This window comes from Rattus norvegicus, chromosome 1, assembly GCF_036323735.1.
Source record: "Rattus norvegicus strain BN/NHsdMcwi chromosome 1, GRCr8, whole genome shotgun sequence".
Taxonomy (NCBI): domain Eukaryota; kingdom Metazoa; phylum Chordata; class Mammalia; order Rodentia; family Muridae; genus Rattus; species Rattus norvegicus.
The window spans coordinates 253,172,553-253,193,751 of NC_086019.1; positions in this window are offsets into that span (position 1 = coordinate 253,172,553).

The window sequence follows — 21,199 nt, forward strand, 5'->3', positions numbered from 1 at the left end:
CTATAGATTGTGGGGGTCAGAGGACAACTTACAAGGCTGGTTTCTCCCCTTTCCACCATGGTAGGTCCTGTGGCTCGAACTCAGATTGCCAGCCTCGGTGGCAGATGAAGTACGTGACTTCACCTCCTTTTATAGTGAAAAATGAAAATTTTTTTTCTATGTAGGGACATGTCTTAAGAGTAAACCCAGTTGGTGGACCCAGTAAGGTGGAAACACCCTTTAGAAAGGTAGGCTCACCTTAACCCTTGGTGAGAAGGAGATAGGAAAACTATCCCTTTACAGAGACACAGCGGGACTTTAATGTTTTCAAAACCTATTTTTAGGATGGTTCTTAAATGTTTTAGGCCCTTTTAGCCCACCACCCTCCAGAGGTAGTGGGAAAGAAAGGATATGGTGGAAGTGGACCCATTTAGAAAGATTCTTTGGAGCAACTCCTGCTTGTGTTGTCTGGAAACCAGCAGTTTAGCTCACAGGTTAGCAGGCAGCGGCAGCTTGATCCACTTGAAAACACTTCACAGACACAGCAGCAGTCCAGTTCAGCAGAGTCAAGTTAGCAACAGTGGTGACACAACCTCGTAGAGACAGCCAGGCCTCAGCCTTGGCTCGAGTCATCAGGAGGGACCAGGAGGAACACCAGGAGAAGTTCTCAGCTGTGCCTCTCTCAGGGAAGTGAAGATTATCGAAGACATCACTGTCCCAATCAGACCAAGTGGCAAGAAACTGCAGCACACCACCAGACGTTTGTTGGTGCGTTTCTCTCTGTGGAGTCCTGACAAATGCAGCTCAACTATGCGACGTAAGGCAGACCAAAACACGTGTGTCGTTAGCAAAGAATCCTCCATCACGTGTCCTTTCACGTGCTTGCTTTAGCAAAGCGCCCTTTCACCTGTGTCTGCTTCAGCTAAATGTTCCTTCGTGCGTTTGCCTTAGTCTCTAACCTGTGTCCACGTCAGCTAAACACTCCTTCACGAGTGTGCCCCAGCAAAACACCATCTAAAGAACCATTAAGTTTCCACTTCAGCACTGTACTCTGCCTTCCTAGAATCCCCACTCCTTAGAACAGACTGTGCACTACCATAAGGTTTGGCTGAGTCTATCATCCCCCTGTTGTGTGGACATAGAACGTTTCCTTTTTCTTTTTCCTGTCTCTTTCTCTCAGATGCTGTCAGAAGCTAATTATCCTTCTTTTGGTGCTCTGGGCTTCATATTCTTTGTGAAAAGCCCCTTCTCCTCTGAGCAGCTGCCTGCCAGTCTATGGCTGACCTCCATGCTGGCTTAACTCAAATAGCATAGCTTTCTTCCTCTCCGCCACTCTCCTCTGCTCTGGGCAGCTGCTGGAAACTCCAGCTAGCCTACCTTGTGGTTTTCGTTTATGTGTGTGTGTGTGTGTGTGTGTGTGTGTGTGTGTGTGTGTAGTATTTATTTTATATTATATTACATTGTATTTATATGATGTTATTATAATTATATATTCATATAATTATATTTGTATAATATAAATAGAAATAAATAAATATATTTATTTATATTTAATACTGAAAGTGTAAAAGCATGATGCTCCACAGCTTCTAACTGTACAGAAGTTCACTGAGATGTGTAGACTCAGGATCTGGTTAACTTGTGCATGGGATTTCCTGCCACAGGTCAGCTTTGATAGGTCAGGTAACCTGAGAAGGGCTGCGGAGTTGATAATTAATCACTCAGCAGACTTTTTTCTGAGGGTGCAAAACTTAATTTTCTGGGGCCAGCAAAAAAGGGAGAAAAATTACAGACTGTCTTAGTCAGGGTTTCTACTCCTGCACAAAAATCATGATCAAGAAGCAAGTTGGGGAGGAAAGGGTTTATTCAGCTTACACTTCCACATTGCTGTTCATCACCAAAGGAAGTCAGGACTGGACCTCAAGCAGGGCAGGAAGCAGGAGCTGATGCAGACGCCATGGAGGGATGTTACTTACTGACTCACTTCCCCTGGCTTGCTCAGCTTGCTTTCTTATAGAACCCAAGACCACCAGCCCAGGGATGGCACCACTCACAGTGGGCCTCCCACCCTTATCATTAATTGAGAAAATGCCTTACAGCTTGATCTCATGGAGGCATTTCCTCAAGGGAGGTTCCTTTCTCTGCGATAACTCCAGCTTGTGTCAAGTTGACACACAAAACTAGCAGTGTACATACCACACACACACACACACACACACACACACACACACACACACACACGCACACACAATGTGGATGAAGCAAGCTTCAAAAAGCTCCAATAGCTTTATTTTTTCTCTTAGCCTTTTAATATCACCTAAGACAAAAATTCTCCATGTAAGAAAAAGATGACCTCATAGCCACAAGTTACATATTCTCCAGAAACAATCACCACAAAAGCATATTCTTCAAAAACAGATTAAGATCACTGCACAGAAGGAAATTACACCAGGATTGTTGACTCTGTATTCTTCTTTTGAAACGCATACATAACTAAACATTTCCGGTCTATCTTTCTCTCCACAGAGTCATTGTAACCGCAAAACAATAATTCCTTTGTTACTGATTAACAAAAGTTTAAGCAAGCCACTCTCTAGCAGCAAGTTTCCCCACTCTACTTAGCCGATGACAATTTGTATTTACCAAGAAACAGATCGTCATAAATCTTGCATCTTATCTTGAAGTCTTGTTCAGCTAAACTGGCTAAGCGTCTAGTCTCCATTCTTATACTCAGAATAGTTCACTCTTTGTAACTCTGTCTTTTCATGGTGCACACCAAAACCTAGGATGACATCTCCAGTTCACAAGACCCAGGAATTCACACCCAACCTAGAACGAATTTTTTTTAAAGATTTATTTATTTATTATATATATAAGTACACTGTAGCTGTCTTCAGATACACCAGAAGAGGGCATCGGATCTCTTTACAAGATGGTTGTGAGCCACCATGTGGTTGCTGGGAATTGAACTCATGACCTCTGGAAGAGCAGTCGGGTGCTCTTAACCGCTGAGCCATCTCTCCAGCCCCGAATTTTTTTATTATTAACTTATCCCAAGCCTATTTTTCTCCTTCAAGTACAATTACGTGTTTGTAACACATGAAAGCTCACTGCATTCCTTTTGTAGCCTATGCAGCCCTCCCTAGTCTACAGGGAGGGGCACATTCTATTCGTAATTTTAAGTTTATTATATCTTTCTGGCAAAACAACCCAAACCACCTCTTTACATGTTCTATCCCCTGCCCCTAACTTCCTCAAACCTACTTAGATTAAGTCAGTAATTACGTAAAATCAGTAATTCATTTATACAGCATCATTTTATGAAAGTTCATATTGATCGGCAGGAAAATTACCCAATAGAGTGGGCTGTGTCTTAGGAGCAATCCCCAGCAGACTGTAGGCAGTGAGGATCTCCCCATGACCGATCGCCTCATGCCAGATAGATGGGGAACACAACAAAGTTGAACATGAGAGAGCACAGCCGCAGCAAGAAGCAATCTGCAGAGGAACCCCACCCAGGGCTGCGCCTCTCTGAGGTACGTTCGCCGCCTCTGTGCACAGCAGTGCACCATTTCCAGGAAGCTCCTCTTGCATGGTCAATTTCCCTTTACGGTTTGTTAGATTTTTTGTAATATATTAAAAATTTTTAAAGTTATTTTCTTTTAAACACTAATAAAATCACGCTCAAGCTTCCAGTTCATTCTTAAATCCTTTTATGAATGAGACTATGATCTGAAGGAAGGGACTCTGGTGTCCCAGTTTCACTTGGTGACCAGCGACTCCTCACCCTTCAAAGCTACAAGGCACCTTACTGCTTGTAACTTGTTTATCTAACTGGGTTGTTAAGGATGTGACTCTGGACCTAGTTTATTGGGGTTTTTGGGGCCAAGGCTTTAGCCTTCAATGACTCTGGTAACAACACCAGCTAGTGTGGATTTGTGAAGGGCTGGGACACTGGAAGACACACAGGAAATGGGACCTCCTACAGTGGAGACTGGAGCCAAAGAAAGATTTCTCTCAGTAAAAATTCAAAAGAAAAACTCAGGCATGGGAAGCATTGTCTGTGTCCTTCATCAGAGGGAATCAGCCCTATAAATTATTCTGAAAGTACTTTCATATGATTTGTCTTGTGTAATTTTTGTTTCTTGAGACAAGTTCTCACTCTGTAGCCCAGGCTGGTCTTGAACTCGTGGCACTCCTCCTGCCTGAGCCTCCTGAAGATGAGCTTTGCCGCTGAAGTCTGAGGTCACCATGACCCCTGTGAATGCCAATGTAACGTATAAATGCATATGGATCGGTCAGTTTAGAGGGCAGGGTAGTGGTAAAAAAAAACCTCAGTGGTTAAAATCTTGAGGACAAGATTTTGGATCCTAGTACTCACATGACGAGATGAGGGCTCTACACAAACCTATAATCCCAGCTCAAAAGGGGACAGAAGCAAGAGGATCACTGGGCTTTCTGGTTTCTAGTCTAGCCAAGAAGAAGCCTCAGGCTTAGGGAGAGACCCTGCCTGGAAAGGAACACATAGAGAGTAACTGAGGGGAATAGATGACTGACATCTTCTGGCTTCTATGGGCACCCCCCAACACACATATTCATATACACTCACACAGATAGATAGATAGATAGATAGATAGATAGATAGATAGATAGATAGATAGATAGATAGATTCTTTTCCCTTAAAGCCAAGGATCTGGTGATGCAAGGCAGCTTGGTGGTGTTTCATTCATGATGTCCTGTTTCAATCCTCAACACCGCAAACGACGGTGTTCATTTTAAAGATAGTCCTTATGTTAAAATATTATCAAAATCCTACATTAGTACAAACCTAACATTTGCCAGTTCTTGGCAAAGGCCCAGGCCATCCCTGGGGCAGCTGTACCCTGTGGAGCTGTGCAAGGCTAGCTCATGGGTAGTCCCTCTGGAGAAGATCTGAAGAGTGCGAAGAGTAGTCATTTTCCCTCTCAGGGGACCTTTCAGAACCATGGCCGTCCTTCTTAGACCCCATGTCCACCCTTCTATGTACACAGCAAGCTCCGCTGAGAAATCAGAGTTGGGGAGAAGCCTTTGGCACTTGGCATTTAAATGGAGACAGGAAGGAACCCACGAGCTTGCTGCCCTCTCCTTGGCCTCGAAGTGAAGGTCGCTGAGCGGCCGCCCAGGCCGCTGCCCCGGAAACTGGCACTGCAGCAGCTGTTCGCCCGGCCACTGCGCAGGCAGAGTTTTGTTTGGCTTTCCGGTCTAGTTGCTGACTTCTGTGGGAGACTTGAAACTCTTCACGCTCTCCGTGCCCTGGTGCACGCGAACCCCGTTTTGTGGGTTTTAAACGAGGAGAGTTGTAATTTGAATCGGAAATGCCCCCACTGTTTTTGAAGTCTGGTTCTCCAGTGGGTGGCGATATTTTGGAGGGGGCTCTGGAGTCTTTGGGAGGTGGGGTCAGTTTGCATCAGTGGATCGTTCAGGGCAGGATTTGAAATTTTGTTCCCAGCACTCACTTTTTGTACCATCATTCTCTGCAGATGCACCATGATGTAAGAAATGCCTCTCTTGGGCTGAAGAGATAGTTCAGTGGTTAGGAGCACACTCTGCTCTTCCAAAGAACCTGAGTTGTGTCCCCGGCACTTATGTCAGACCTCTTACAACTACCTGTAACTCCTGCTCCAGGGATCCGCCTCCCTCTTCTGGCATCTATGGGCACCCACACACAGATGTGCACACACAGGCATGATCACATGCACACAGACACATACACGGGGGTGCATTCGTGCACACATAAATGCACACACACATAGGCATGTGCACACGCACACACAGAGAAATAAAATAGAACATAAGGCCTCTGCCACATGCTCCCACCACCATGGACTGAGTGGATCCACCATGACTTCTCCACCTTGACAGACAGGAAGGTTCTGTGAGGCAAGGTAGTTCTGTCCTCCCTTGGTGTCGGCAGTGCTGTAATCGCAGTTGACACACAGACTGTACCCCGAGACCCTAGGAAGTACCCTGAAAACAGCCAGGGAACTGTCAGGGTAGCTTAATCCACAGGCTTTGGTACTTTTCTACTACTTCTGTTACCTGACGGAAGTAAATTGATTACTTAGCAAAGCATTTCTCTCCCCATCTGTCCAGCCAATCACACCTGTTGCCTTGGATAACCACCACCTCCTCCAAGCAGAGTTGAACTCAACCCTATATCTGGTCTTTTGTTCATTTGTGTGCAGCATTTCCTCTGGGGCAAGCATATGGTCCCCTAAGGTCTTTCTACCTCCTGGCTCTAGATCTCTCAGATAGGTCAGGGGACTCTATCTCTTCTAGGCCTTCACCATGGTAATAGATCTGGACCAACAGAAATTCGTGGCACTAAAAATGATGCAGAAAGTATAGAGGAAACATGATTGGCAGCAGTTCGTGACGGATGAGGGCAAGTGACAGGGGCTCAGTGTAAATCTCATCGCTTTACTTCTGTTTAAAAAAACCTCCACGTAAGATAAAATTTTAAATTAAGCAGAACTGTCCTGAAGCAATGACCCATGGGGTCTGCCCTCCCCAGAGTCCTTGAATTAAAATGAAGACATTCTAGATGTGATGCTGTGAACGAGACACAGGCTTTCTGCTGCCCAGGGTGTTGTCATGGAATAAGACCCCAGGAGACTGGCTCGGTGAACGGGAAGGGTCTGAGTACAGGAAAAGGGCTGAGACTTGGTGCAAAAAGAGGAAGTTGAAATACTGAAGAAAGGAACTACAGTCTCCTCATGTAGGAGAAGAAGAATATCGTCCTTGGAGTTGGAAAGGAAGACTGACTGACTGACCGACTGACCCTCTACATGCAACAGAAGATGTGAACACTGGAAATACAAGCCATCCAAACAGACTAATTCGATAATGGTTCTTTGACAACTTATGGTCTGAGTCTCTCTTGGCCTGGAGAAAACTCTAACCTCAGAAACACGGAGAAAAATGACGTGATCAATCCTGGGGGCTCAAAGAAAGACTGAGAAAAACAAACCCTAAAAGTCTGGCTCATAACGAGAGAGACTCCAGGTTCATCCAAAGTGGACGCTAATTTCTTTCCAGCTGCCTCGGAGTCTGGGGGTATCTCAAGTGGGAGCCACAGGGACTGCCCAGCACGAACCTTCACTAAAAAAATCTGCTGTCAGAAAAAAAGCGGGCTGGAGAGATGGCTCAGTGGTTAAAAGCACTGATTGCTCTTCCAAAGGTCCTGAGTTCAAATCCCAGTAACCACATGTTGGCTCACAACCATCTGTAATGAGATTGGATGCCCTCTTCTGGTGTGTCTCAAGACAGCAAATATATATATATATATATATATATATATATATATATATATATATGTGTGTGTGTGTGTGTGTGTGTGTGTGTGTGTGTGTGTGTGTGTATGTATGTATATGTATATGATAAATTTTTTTTAAAAGGAAAAAGCTTTAGTCTAAGAGAAACTGTGCTGCCCCAACTCCTTAAGCTGTAGGAATGAATTCTCCCCAGCCTCTCTGATGGAAATAGAATAGAATCCAGGGAAAGGCTCAGATTTTGGTATCACCTGGTGTTCATTTAAAAATACAGGCATGAGACATATTTCTCCCAGAGTTCAGAGTAAAACTGTGCTCACTAGGCACCACACTCATGTTAGCAGAGATGCGACCTTAGTGACTGCTTGTCTCCTTGTCTGAACCAATCACAAAGGTCTTCTTCCTTCTACCCTCATCGTTACCTGCTTCTGCTGACACAGAAAGGCTTGCCTTTCCTGGCCTCTCCTTCTCAATGTTGAAAGTTAAACCTAGGGCCTTGTTCTCGATCAGCTCTGAGCTGCGTCCCCTGGCCTCCATTTATTTATGTGTGGTAAAAAGCATATAACATGAAACACAACCATTTAAGTGTCGTGACGTACATCTATGTTGATGTGAAACAGATTTATTCTATTTCCTTTTGCCGGAACTGTCCTTGTCTCTCTGGGGGAAAGGGAAGAAATGCACGTGTCTGTGCATGCTCACCCAGGTGCTCGAGGTGTCAGGTCCCCTGGAGCTGGATTTGCAGTTGGCTGTGATCAGTCAGACTTGAGTGCTGGGAATTGTACTCAGATCCTTGGCAAAGAGTAACAATCGATTGTAACCACTGAGCCACGTCTCTAGCCCAGCAACCCTTCCTTGATACTTTATTTCAGCTTTCCACCCCACACAGGAGAATGAGAACCCCAGCCCTTGGCCCCGCTGCTGGACTGAGCCAGGCTGGTGCTGGGGTGCTGAAGCCTGCATGTCACCCGAACCGCTCTGCCTCTTGTGCTGCCTTGGGAGACCACAGTCCCTGCCACGCACACTGTTAGCCTGAAGAGATCCTTGTTTTGTCCCTGTGCTTCATAACTTGGGGTGTCTTCATGGCATCTTAAATAAATGGCTTATTTTCTCACGTTTCCTTATGTTTGTAAGGGTCTGAATCCTGTAATCCACGTAGCATGCCTTCTATCCCTGATAGCCTGTCTCTCACTTAGTCCAGCCTATTGGTCAATCTTTCTACTCAGGTTTCCTTGTTTGGTTGTGGTGACAGTTTTGTTTAGGTTTTTTTGTTTTTGTTTTTGTTTTTGTTTTTTTGCTTTTTTGTTTGTTTGTTTAGTTTTGTTTTGAGACAAGGGATTTAAGATGTAGCACTGGCTGAAAAGTGCTATGCTGAGGAAGGGGTCTCTCACTCTCAGAGATCTGTCTGCCTCTGCCTCCTGAGTGCTGGGACTAACTAAAGGTATAGGCCAACATTCCAGGCTTCTCCCCCACCCCCGTTTGATATACTGTCTTTTATCTCTAACATTTTAATTTGATTTTTCAGTATTTCTATCTCTATTGATTCCCAGGGCCTTTTTGTAGTCTCTTTGATTCCGTTAAATATTTGTACGAGCTGGGTGTGGTGGCCTTTAGTCCCAAAACTCGGGAGGCAGAAGCAGGCTGATTTCTGAGTTCTGAGCCCAGCCTGGTCTACAGAGTGAGTTCCAGGACAGCCAGGGCTACACAGAGAAACAACAGACAAAACAATATATTCTAATGATCATTTTTATTCATTCCTTTTATTTGGCTCACTCCCGGTGGATTGTAGAATTCATACTTTCTATTCCAAGGTGGGATCATCCTGCGTTGGTTTTTACGGTTCTTGCGCAGCTGCACTGAGACTTCTGGGGTTACTTCACTGACTGGATATTTTAAGTTGACTATATTCTTCTAAAAACACTGTGTTGTTTGTGTGTGTTCCGTATGCGAGCGAGTGGGCAGCGGTGTGGCACAGTGCACATGTGGAGGTCAGAAGATAACTTCTAGGAGTTGGCTTTCTCCTTCCCTTGGGAGATCCAGGGGTCAAACACAGGTCATCAGTCAGCTTGCCCAGCAAGAGTTAACCTGCTAAGCTGTGTCATCCGCTCCACCATTAACTGCATTCTTTCATCTGCTGTATTTCTAGTAGTCCAGGGGGACTAGAGTGTGGTAGCCTTGGTTAATCATTTAGGCGTTAACGCTCAGTTAAGGAACTCAGGTATGTTCTCTACATTCCTCCTAGACTGGGGTACTAATTTTTCTGGCCTTCTTCTGGAAGGGGGATTTCCTAATTTTAGTAGCAAAAGGATAAAAGCAACAGAGAAATAATCCACTCATCGTAGACACTAGACTTGTACATTACTTGGGGCTGCTGTCTTGCTAGCCTATTACCTGGGTTGGGGCAGGTGTCACCATCAGTAGAATCAGGCAGCCTCACCACCAGGAGCAAGGTTAATCAGAAACCCAGCACCAGCTGGGGATGTTAGCCTATTGGTAGAGTGCTTACCTAGCACACCCAGGGCTCTGTCTGGGTTTGACCTCGGCACCTACAGTAATATAATGGTTTTTGTCTGTTTGTTCTATTTATTTTTTGTTTGTTTGTTTTTTCTTCTCTCCTCGGAGATACAGAAACAGCACCTAGAGGGAAGCCATTTGTGAACACAGTAGTTTTATTCATACTAGCCAGAAACTGGAAACAACCTAGGTGTCCCTCAACTGAAGAATGGATAAAGAAAATGTGGTTCATTTGCACAATGGAATACTATTCAGCTATTAAAAACAAAGACTTCGGGGCTGGAGAGATGACTCAGTGGTTAAGAGCACCCGACTGCTCTTCCAGAGGTCATGAGTTCAATTCCCAGCAACCACATGGTGGCTCACAACCATCTGTAAAGAGATCCGATGCCCTCTTCTGGTGTATCTGAAGACATCTACAGTGTGCTTATATATAATAAATAAAATAAATCTTTAAAAAAAAACAAAAAACAAAGACTTCATGAATTTTGCAGACAAATGGATGGAACTTGAGAATATCATCCTGAGTGAGGTAACCCAGTCCCAAAAGGACATGCATGACATGTACTCTTATAATTGGATGTTGGCCATAAAATATGGGTACCTTGTTACACTCCACAGACCCAAAGAGGCTAAGCATGCAGGAAGGCCCAAGCAAGGAAGCTTGATTCTCCCTTAGAAGAGGGAATAAAACAGTCATACGAGGCAGATGGAGGGAGGGAACTAAGAGGGAGGAGAAATGGGGAGGGGAATGGGGGGTTTAGGATCTGGTATGGGGAGGGACAGGAGAGATGGCTAGATGGCCATGAAAATGAATGGAAATCTGCAAGTGACAAGGGTGAGGAGGTTGGGAGGTGGTGTCTCTAGGATAAGATAGAGACTTGGGATATGGGGAGGCATCCAAGAACCGATAGGTACGACCTTAGCTATGACGCCTTACATTGGGGATATGGAACCTGAAGAGGCCACCACCTCCTGTAGCCAGGTGAGGACCCCAATGGAGCAATAGAGACACCAACCCTCCCACAAAACTTTCAACCCAAAATTTATCCCATCTATAAGAAATGCAGGGAAAGGTCATGGAGCAGAGACTGAAGGGATGGCCAATCAATAACTGGCCCAACTTGAGACCTATCCTTTGGGGAAGCTCCCATCCCTGACACTGTTAACGATACTCTACTGTGCTTGCAGACAGGAGCATGTTGTCCTCTGAGAGGCTCCGCCCAGCAGCTGACTCAGACGGATACAGACACCCACAGCCAAACAGTGATGGAGCTTGGGGACTCTTAAGAAGGAATAGGAGAAAGGATTGCAGCCCTGAAGGGGATAGGAAGTACACAGAAAGACCAACAGAGTCAACTAACCTGGACCCTTGGGGCTCTCAGAGTCTGAACCACCAACCAAAGAACATTCTCGGGCTGGATGTACGCTTCCCCGCCCATATGTAACAGATGTGCAGCTTGACCTTCATGTGGGTCCCAAACAACTGGAATGGGGGCTATCTCAAAAGCTGTTGCCTGTGGAATGTGTTCTTCTATCTGGGCTGCCTTGTCTGGTCTCAGGGAGAGAGGAAGTGTCTAGCCTTGTAGAGACTTGAAGTGCCAGGGTCTCGGGAAACCTAGGGGAGTCTACTCACTGTTCAAAGGAGAAGGGAAATGGGGATTTGGGAAGGATTGTGGGAGGGGGTGACTGGAAGGGAGCAGTGAGCAGGGTGTAAAGTGAATAAGTAAAAAAATTAAATTAAATTAAAAGCACCACTGGACACAGGCAGCCCGGGTGCTAAGTACAGCCCAGGGTCACAATTAAGGCTTACAGCAGCCTCAGAGGCAGGAGATTGATCTCTTGTAGTCAGGATCAAGTCATTTTAAATCATCCCACAGTGAGGAAACAGTTAAGTCAGGACACAAGCCCAGATCTGAATGAAGCAGCCAAGGACAGCCAGGTCCTGTGCTGTTTCCCTCCCTAGGACACTCAGCACACTGAAGGGGACAGTGCAGCTTGGTTCTTGGAATCAGTGACAAGGTGAGTCACAGGGCCACTCACTACCTGGGCTTCAGGAAACTGAACAGGCTGTCCTCAGTATGCAGATCCTGAGAGGATACAGCAGAATTCTGTTGGTTGTTCCTGACCTGAGAAGAGGGAGCTGTGTTCACAGAGCCCCGCAAGGACCAGGTCCCTTAAGATGGCCTTAGCTCTCCCATTTCTTTGTGAACCACACATCTGGTGAGATTTTAGGGACAGGTGATTGGGTGTCTCCCCACCTTTAGAAACCAGACTTCCTTAGGATGCAATCTGGAAGACTGTAAGACAGTTCCCCTGGCGATTGTGTTGGAAGCCAGGTTTGGGAACTGTTGGAAGCATCCCAAGAACAGGCTGTCTAGAGTGGGGGTGGCTTCCTTCACTGAAAGTGTCAGTTGAGGGGGATTCTAAGGAAGGCCTGTGGGCATAAAGCCTGCTAGCTTCCTTCCTTGACTCCCGCTTCTCCTACCTAGCTACCTACTATTCCTCTTTATTCCTGGTTCTTGTAGTCACGAAGTTTTCCTGCCCCTTGCAGGCAGGACAGTGACACTTGGAACAGCAGCGCCCCACAGTGGAAATCAGCAAACACTACAGCTCTATGCGTATGGCAGATTGGCACTTCGATAGAGCATGGGGCTGCAGGTGCCCATGTGTCCTGCAGGGGGCAGCACGTCCCTACGTGTCTACGTGCTGACCAGGTAGACCTTCAGGATAGATAAGCCACCTACCTAGGTGCCAGGTCAGAAACCACAAGCTCCACGTTCCGAACCTAGAATGATAGCAAGCAAAATAAAGAGGAGAAGCCTGATAAAAACCAATGTCTGTGATCTTCCCGCGTAGGGTAAAAGTATGGGCTTCCCCAACCTCCTGTGTGTCTTTTAAAACGAATATTTAGACTGAAGAGATGGCTCAGCTGTTACTTAGTATCGCCGCACTTGCAGAGGTCCCCGTTCAATTGCCAGCATCACGCTGCCGCTCACGACCATCTGAAGTTCCAGTCCTAGGGGTCTGGCATCCTTACGAGCAGGCAAAGCTCGCATACTGATGAGATAACAAGCAACGGCCAAGAACGTGTTGCCAGGTGCACCTCCTGTCAGGCACGCCTCGGGAACAGTTACATTTGTGCTACCCGTGAGTCAGGCGTCCTGTCACTGTGTCTTCTAATTATACATCGTTTGCTCGACTTCTGGTACAGTCACCCCGCCTCTGTCTGCTTTACTCTCCGCCTCCTCATTTCACACAGATGCACTCGTTCAAAAGCTTTCTGATGTTTATGTAGACTTGTCTATGTTATGTGCCTTGCTGAATAATGGAACTAAATGGATACAGATAGAAATAATATTACTAATGTACACATAACGCCCCTACTGGATTGCTCTCTCTTTTCTTTATAAACTTAAATTATGTTTATAGATGTAATGATTACACTAATTTATATGTATATATTGTGTGCTGGTTGCATCAGGATAATTGCACACCCATCACCTTCAGCCATTTTTTTTTAAATTTAAGTTGCATTTATTTATATATGTTTGTGTGGGTGTTTGTAGGTACGTGTGTGAGTGTGTGTCTGCATACCGTGTGGTCAGAGGACAACTTGCAGGAGTCAGTTTGCTCCTTCGACCAGGTAGATACCAGGGATCAAACTCAGGTCATCAGATTTGGTGGCACCTGCTAAGGCACCATGCCAGCTTGATCGAATGTCATTATTTCTTCATGTTGAGCACATTGAAATCCTCCCCTCTCCTTATTAGGAGACAGACATATTTGTTACATCTTTTTCATCCCAGTGGGCCACAGAACGTGAAAACGTACTGTGGTCAAACTGCCACATTAAACCCATTCACCAGGCTCACCCTAGTCCACTTCCTTCCTGTTCTCCCCGGCCTCTCCCCACGACTATTCTTAACTTCCAGAACAGGTTCAACTCTCTTAGGTTCCACATCTGAGTGAAATCAATGCATATGGCATTTATGACTGAATAGCACACCTCAGATTCCTTAACCGGGGGTCCTCCCATGTCCGTCTGGGTTGACTGCATATCTTATCCACTACGAGTTTACACAGGGCTGCAGTAAACTCAGGAATGCAGATGTTTCTTGATAGTATGATTTCATCTCCTTTAGACAGAAACCCTGTCATAGCATCTCTTGGAACTTCTACTGTCTCCTGTAAAGGCTCTACTAGTTTGAATTCTCACTAGTAATGATATTAATCTCTAACGTGTGCGTGTGTGTGTGTGTGTGTGTGTGCATGTGTGTGTGTGTGTGTGCGTGTGTGTGAATGTTACTGAGATACATTCTGAGCCTCTTATTTTTAAGATTTATTTTGATTTTTTTCTTATTTATTATATTTTTAATTGCACGTGTGTAGGCGTGAATCCATGTGCATATGAGTGTAGGTGCTTGTGTAGACCAGAGGCACTGGATGCCCCTGGAACAAGAGTTACATTCAGTAACTCCTGGCGAAACCCTCGATGTGGCTACCCAGATCCAAAGTAGGTCCTTAGCAAGAGCGGAATGGCTGCCGAGCCATCTTTCCAGCACCCCGAAAAGGTTTTTGGGGTTATTTGTTTGTGGGTCTTGTTGTTATTTTTCTTTTCTGTTTTTTTGAGACAGGGTCTCACCACATACCTTTGGTTGACCTGGGACTCGAGATATAGACCAGGCTGGCCTCAACCTTAGAGATCCACCTGCCTCTGTCTTCCTAGCACTGGGATTAAAGGCAAGTGCCACCACTGCCCAGAGGAAAAAAAATATCTTCGAAAGTGGAAAGTAAATAAAAATCTGGGGAGGAGAAATGAGAACTAGTGTAGCCAAGATTCGGACTCACGTCACCAAGAAAAGTATGTGGGCGGGGCTTGGAGGTTCCAAGGAGGGTCTAACCTAAGGCAGTGAGGAGAGAGAACAGTGAGTCTAATGTTTTCACAGACTGGAATTCCCAAGGGTGCATCATGGTCAAAGAAATGACTTACCCACTACGAATGGGCCATCTGTGAAAGAAAATCATAATTTTGTATTGCTTTATTTTTGCTCCTTTCTGTTTATGTTGTGACAGAATCTTCCCTATGTCTTTCCTCAACCCTGTCATCCCCCTGCCTCAGACTCCTGAGTGCTATTGTTATAGGCATATGCCACCATGCCAGCTTCATCTGTCAGTATTGTGGGGTTTTCGTGTCTACATAAGTTCGAGAGAATGCAGAACATCTGAGAAAAAGCTGAGGCTTCGATATCTCATCTCTGCCCCTTACTTGACAGGACAATCATCTTTCTCAAAGGCACCGGTTTGTCTCTGGAAGCGTTTTGTCCTGTGAAGGATAAAAGAATCCATTGATTTCCATGGCGTAAATGGGAGAGGGTGGGATCTGGATCAGCGATTCGGTCACGGTTGTAAAGAAGAAGAAAAAGTAAATCTGGAAGGAGCGAGATCCTGGAGCAGAACTGGGTTTCTGATTAACTACGGGTTAATGAGAAGACACTTTTGTCTGAAATCTCTCTAGATCGCCTCAGTCCATTTCCTTGCTTTGATAAGTAGCCTAACGAACGTAATTAAATCTCCTCGCACCTATTCTGCATCCCGCAGAGCCTCAAGATCATCGCTCTGAACACGATGTGTGATTCTAAGCTGCACTGTAGCTGCAGAAGGGACTGGCTTTATGGGTGGCTCCTACCCTTTGCCCTTGCTTTAAACAAAGAGACAAACAAACGGGCAAACAAACATGTTCTGTATCTTTATTGTATGTAAATTTCTCTTAGTTCAAGCAAGTGCCGGCTGTATATCACAGGATATGTCCAACCCTTTGGTCCACAAGGGGATTTTGAGGTTGTAGAATGTAATAATGTTATATAAAAATAGGAGGAAACTAAAATAAAAGGGGTAGAGAGCACGTGGACAGCAGGGTCTGCCGTGAGGACAGCAGGGTCTGCCGTGAATCCGTGAATCCGTAAGGTCTGTCCCCACGCGGGCCGCAGCCGCACCTCACTGTGAGGCTCCTACCATGCCTCCCCCTCCCTGACAAAAAGTGGAATTCAGTTTTGAAGTTGCTGATTTTAGTGAAACGGAAGTAAATCCCACTAAAATGTCAGCGCCAAGAAGGGGGAGGGGAGCGGGGAGAGTTGGGTCCCTTTCGTTCACAGATACATTCTCAATACACCAAGAGGGTCTCCCCTTGGGGAAGTTCCGCAACAAGTGTCGGAAGAATGAAAGTCAAGATGGAGCGCCAACATGTATTATGCACAGGTGTCTTAGTCAGGGTTTACTGCTGTGAACACACACCATGACCAAGGCAACTCTTATAAAGGACATTTAGTTGGGATAAAGGACATTTAGTTGGGACTGGCTTCCAGTCCATTATCATCAAGGCAGCAACATGGGAGCATCCAGGCAGGCATGGTGCAGGAGGGGCTGAGAGTTCTACATCTTCATAAGACTCCTGGCAGAAGACTGACTTCTAGGCAGCTAGGATGAGGGTCTTAAGGTGACACATCTACTCCAACAGGGCCACACCTACTCCAACAGGGCTACACCTACTCCAACAAGGCCACACCCACTCCAACAGGGCCACACCCACTCCAACAGGGCTACACCTACTCCAACAAGCCACACCTACTCCAACAAGGCCACACCTACTCCAACAGGGCCACACCCACTCCAACAGGGCTACACTTATTCCAACAAGCCACACCTACTCCAACAGGGCCACACCTACTCCAACAGGGCCACACCTACTCCAACAGGGCCACACCTACTCCAACAAGGTCACACCTTCTAATAGTACCACTCTTTGGGCCTAGCACACAAAAACCATCACAATAAGATAACTTGATTTCGTGTCGTGTAACATTTAATCCAATCGACAAGCACAGCACTGAAGCTTATAAAGCAAGGAGACGTGAATCCATTGGGCGTGCATGAAGACTGGTGGTGTACATGTCCCACCTTAGAGAGCTTTGATAACAGACGAACCTTTCAGTGGCTGTCAGATGGTTTGACCAAAGATAAAACATCAAAATTCTACTCAGGCAGGCATTTCATACAGATTAACATGTGATCTTGAAATAAGGCCAGTGGAGCCATCAAAACTTGGAAACAGAAAATGCCAAGGCTGTGCCCGGTACTTAGTGCTTAGTATCAGTTTCACCCTTGACCCAAGTTGCAAAAAGGACAGGCAAGGGTGCTCCTTGCACACTACACCTGAGGACATGCCTCAGACACAGACAGGGAAGCAGGAACCTGCAAAAGCGCTCCTCTAAGGGACCAGTCTAAACCCATCAGCGCAGGCATCTAAGGTTGTATGGCTGCTGTGTTTGGACAGACTCTTGGCTTCAACAATGCAGACCAAAGATGGCGCTCACCTACAGAAGTGCACTCACTTTCCTATTCCAGAAAATTCCAGGTCTCCAGATCCTTTGAATTTTGTTTCCCTTTCGTCATCAGTAAACCATACCTTCTGTGCAGTTGAGAATATCTCAGGGACCCACTGAAGGACCCTCTGTTGTACCATGGACATTTAAAGCAAGGAGTGTGTGGTGTTCGGAAAAGCGTCAATGGGTAGATGAGATGGGTAAGAAAGAGGGAAATGGGGCTGGGGATTTAGCTCAGTGGTAGAGCGCTTACCTAGGAAGCGCAAGGCCCTGGGTTCGGTCCCCGGCTCCCCCCCCCAAAAAAAAAAAAAAAAAAAAGAAAGAGGGAAATGAATATTTGCATCATCATCGTTGCCGTTGTCATCATCATAATCATCATCATTATCATCATCATCGGTGGTGGTGGTGGTAGTAATTACAGGCGGATGTGTGCGTGCCGCGGCACTCACATTGAGGTCAGAGCTTGCTGTTCTCTCCTTCCACGTATGGGTTCCAGGAATCAAACTTAGGCTAATCCGGCTTGGCAGCAAGCGCCCTTACCCACTGAGCCACCTCATTGGCTCAATGCTCACCTTTTTAATTAAGTCCCAGGCTTGGATGATTTTGAGCACACCTCTGGGCCTCTTTCTTTTCTTTTCTTTTCTTTTCTTTTCTTTTCTTTTCTTTTTTTTCGGAGCTGGGGACCGAACCCAGGGCCTTGCGCTTGCTAAGCAAGCGCTCTACCACTGAGCTAAATCCCCAACCCCACCTCTGAGCCTCTTAATCCTCATAACCTCAGCTGCACGCTACAAACAACCCTTCATGGGAACAGTCACACAAAACCGCACTGCCAGTTGACAAAGTCCGCTGAAAACATCATTGCTATCATGCCCTTATTCCTTGATGTCACCTGGCTTCTGAACATACCCAGTAAGAGCCTGCACCTGCTGGAGAGCCTGCCCTCTGGGGACATTCTGCGTTCTTGACCTCAGACGCCTGCTCAATCCACTCTACCCTCTTCTGAGCCAGCACTTTCGGAGTTGAGCGAATCACAAGGTGGTGAAATGACTGGATGTAGAATGCACAGAAGAGGGGACTCTCCTGAGTCCCCTTAGGCTGAAGAGACAGCCTTCAGAGAGCAAAGGCACAAGGAACCAGTTGCTTGGTGAAGTAGTCGGTATACTGTGCAGGCTCCAGACTGCAGGGCTCATGGGATCCATGTTGGTCTGATACCTCGGAAGGCAGGGGTGTTTGGAAGACCTGGTTTTCCGTTCTGTAGTCTCAAAATGACACAATAGTCTTAAAAAGCCACGTTTCTTGCTTTCTTTTTTTAAAAAAATGTGTTTGTCTGTGTCCAGTGTGCATTTCTAGTACCTGTGGAGGTCAGAAGAGAACGTCATGTCCCCAGAGACTGGATTAACAGGTAGTGTGGGCTGCCATTGTAGGTACCAAGAATCAAACATGGGTCCTCCTAACTAAATAGTCTTTAGTCTTTCTGCTGCCTAGCTATTTTGCAGAAATAGGTTGAGCAGTACACAGAGGCAAAGAGATGTCCCAATGGGGATATGTCTGAATGTTTGGGTAAGGGTGTTATGTGAGCTCTATTGATCTTCCCAATCTTGACAGTAAATCTTTGATCTTCGTGGAAGGTTAAGATTAGACCAACCCAAGGCTAATAATGTAACTGTCAGTCACCTCCATGCATCCCTCCCACTCAGTCATACCCATCCACTTCAGAAGCTCCTTGTCCTGAGTCTCCAAATGGTTTTGCTGTCAAGATCTCATAGGACCTTTCTTTCTCTGTTTTTGTCAATGTGTGTGTGTGTGTGGGGGGGGTGGTGTGTTTGTTTGTTTTGAGGCAGGGTCTCATATAGCCCAAGCTGGCCTTGAACTTGCCATATAGCCAAGGATGATGACCATGAACTTTATGTCCTCCTCCTCCTACCTGCCAAGTGCTGGGATTACAAGTGTTTCTCCACCATTGGTTGCAGCAGGGCAGAGGACCATACTCAAGGCTTGCTAGACAACCACCCAGTCACTTGGACCCCAGCTCTTCTCCTTTTCCAGTCTCGAGCTGTTCATTGTCTTCTCTGGTGAGGGCCCTCAGACTCAGTCACTGGTGCCACAGGAATGGCTTCCTCGCTGGTACACTGTGCAGCCCACTAGCCATATTGCATCCAGAGTGGCTTTTTGGAAAATAACGATCTGCATTCAGACTCCCTGTTAAGAACTCTTTATTGGTTTTACTGGGGTGAAGCCTGATGAAGTTGACCCTGGAACAAGGTGCCTTCTTCCCGCTTAAGCCTTTCCCTCACCTCTGAGCATGCTCCCTCTATCCCCACGTTCCAATGGCAGAACCTGAGAATAAATACTCTGTCCCCTCTACCTAGGCCATGCTACTGCCCCTGATCCTTCACCCAGTAACACGGAGTTAGCTAATCTTGCTTTCTTCAAGTCTCTAGAAAGTTTGCCAGGCTGCCTCCCCAAACCAGATCCCCTCTAAGCCTGCTGTACCTGCCTTTATCACATTGTGATCGTGTCTGGCTTATCACTGTCCACTTCACAGTACACGGAACAAGGTGCCTTCCATTAGGTATTTATTTCTTGACCTTATCCATATACCGTAGTGTGGGAGATGTTTAAAGTTCTGGGCAGAGCATGCTACCAGCCCCTGCCCAGGTTCCCGTAGATCTGTGGATGAAACACACACACACACACACACACACACACACACACACACACACACACAGAGAGAGAGAGAGAGAGAGAGAGAGAGAGAGAGAGAGAGAGAGAGAGAGCTTATTTTTAATATGCCTTTAAGCATCCCTCGGCTAGCCTGCCCTTCTCTTCACTCCTCAACACCTCTAACTCTGCCCTCAGTTCAGTTGCCCAGTTATTTTCTCCTTGCTCAGAACCCTAAATCTGCCTTCAGTTTAGTTACGATTCTAATCTCCCTCCTGATACCCCAGGCCCAGTCGGGGAAATGGCCAATGGCCACTCCACCAGAGATTTTACATGACTGGTGACTCTCTCTCCCTTCAAAGCATGGTCAATCTCTTTTCTCCTCTTGCCCCCTTAGCTTGTCAGTAGAAACCTGGAAGTCCTGCCTCTTCTGCCTAGCCATTAGGCACTAGCCTCTTTATTGATGGAACCAAGAAGGACCAAGAATGGGACTTCAGCCTTCATAGACAGATTCTCCATCAAAGCATCAGAACCACTCCCTACATGTTGGTTTTCAGACAATAAATGTGCATTTTAACAAAGATTCCATGCAAGAGGTAAGCCAAGTGCTATGTTTTCTTTCTCTGTTTGATTTCAAAACCAGGTAACAAGTCAGGATATTAGTGTATGCAGCAGGGCAGAGTGGCAGTATGACAGATCCACTGGGAAGAGTATCCCTGGAGTACTTGGGCCTCTTGGTAAGCCTCAGACCACACTGTGAAGGTGTTGAGTCTATTCCTCATTTCTAAACCAAGGGCACATAGAGACAAGAGGGTCTTCACTTGCCTCCTTTCAGACCAACCTGTTCTTCTACCTCTGGTTGGTGGGCCATGTGACCTAAAGAAATCCCTTTCTCAATTTTCTGTGTCAGATAAATGTCAGTATAATCTTGTTTTCCCAGCAAGGAATAAGAATTAGACGAGTTAGCATGGCAATATACTATTTCATTTTCTGAGTCTCATCAGAAAATTCTCTAATATGTAGTTACAATGTACTCACTACCATGACCAAATGCTCCATAATAAACCAACATTGATCTCTATTCCCCTCCACCTTCTTCCCACCCCCTCCTTCCTGCCTTCGTTTTCTCTGCTCCTCTGTTCTTATTCTGTTTCCTTTATGAATAACTTCTATCCAAAGCTGGTGGGTAAGCAAGGTGGGATGCTTCATGGAGTGTGTTAGATGGGTAGACAGGCCTATGGAAGCGTGCAGTACATTAGAGAAAAGGTCTTCGTGTATCATGGAGGGGTGCCTATGATTACAAGATGGAGCCAGGGTTGGGTGAACAGAGCAACCTTGGAGAAGAGAGGCTG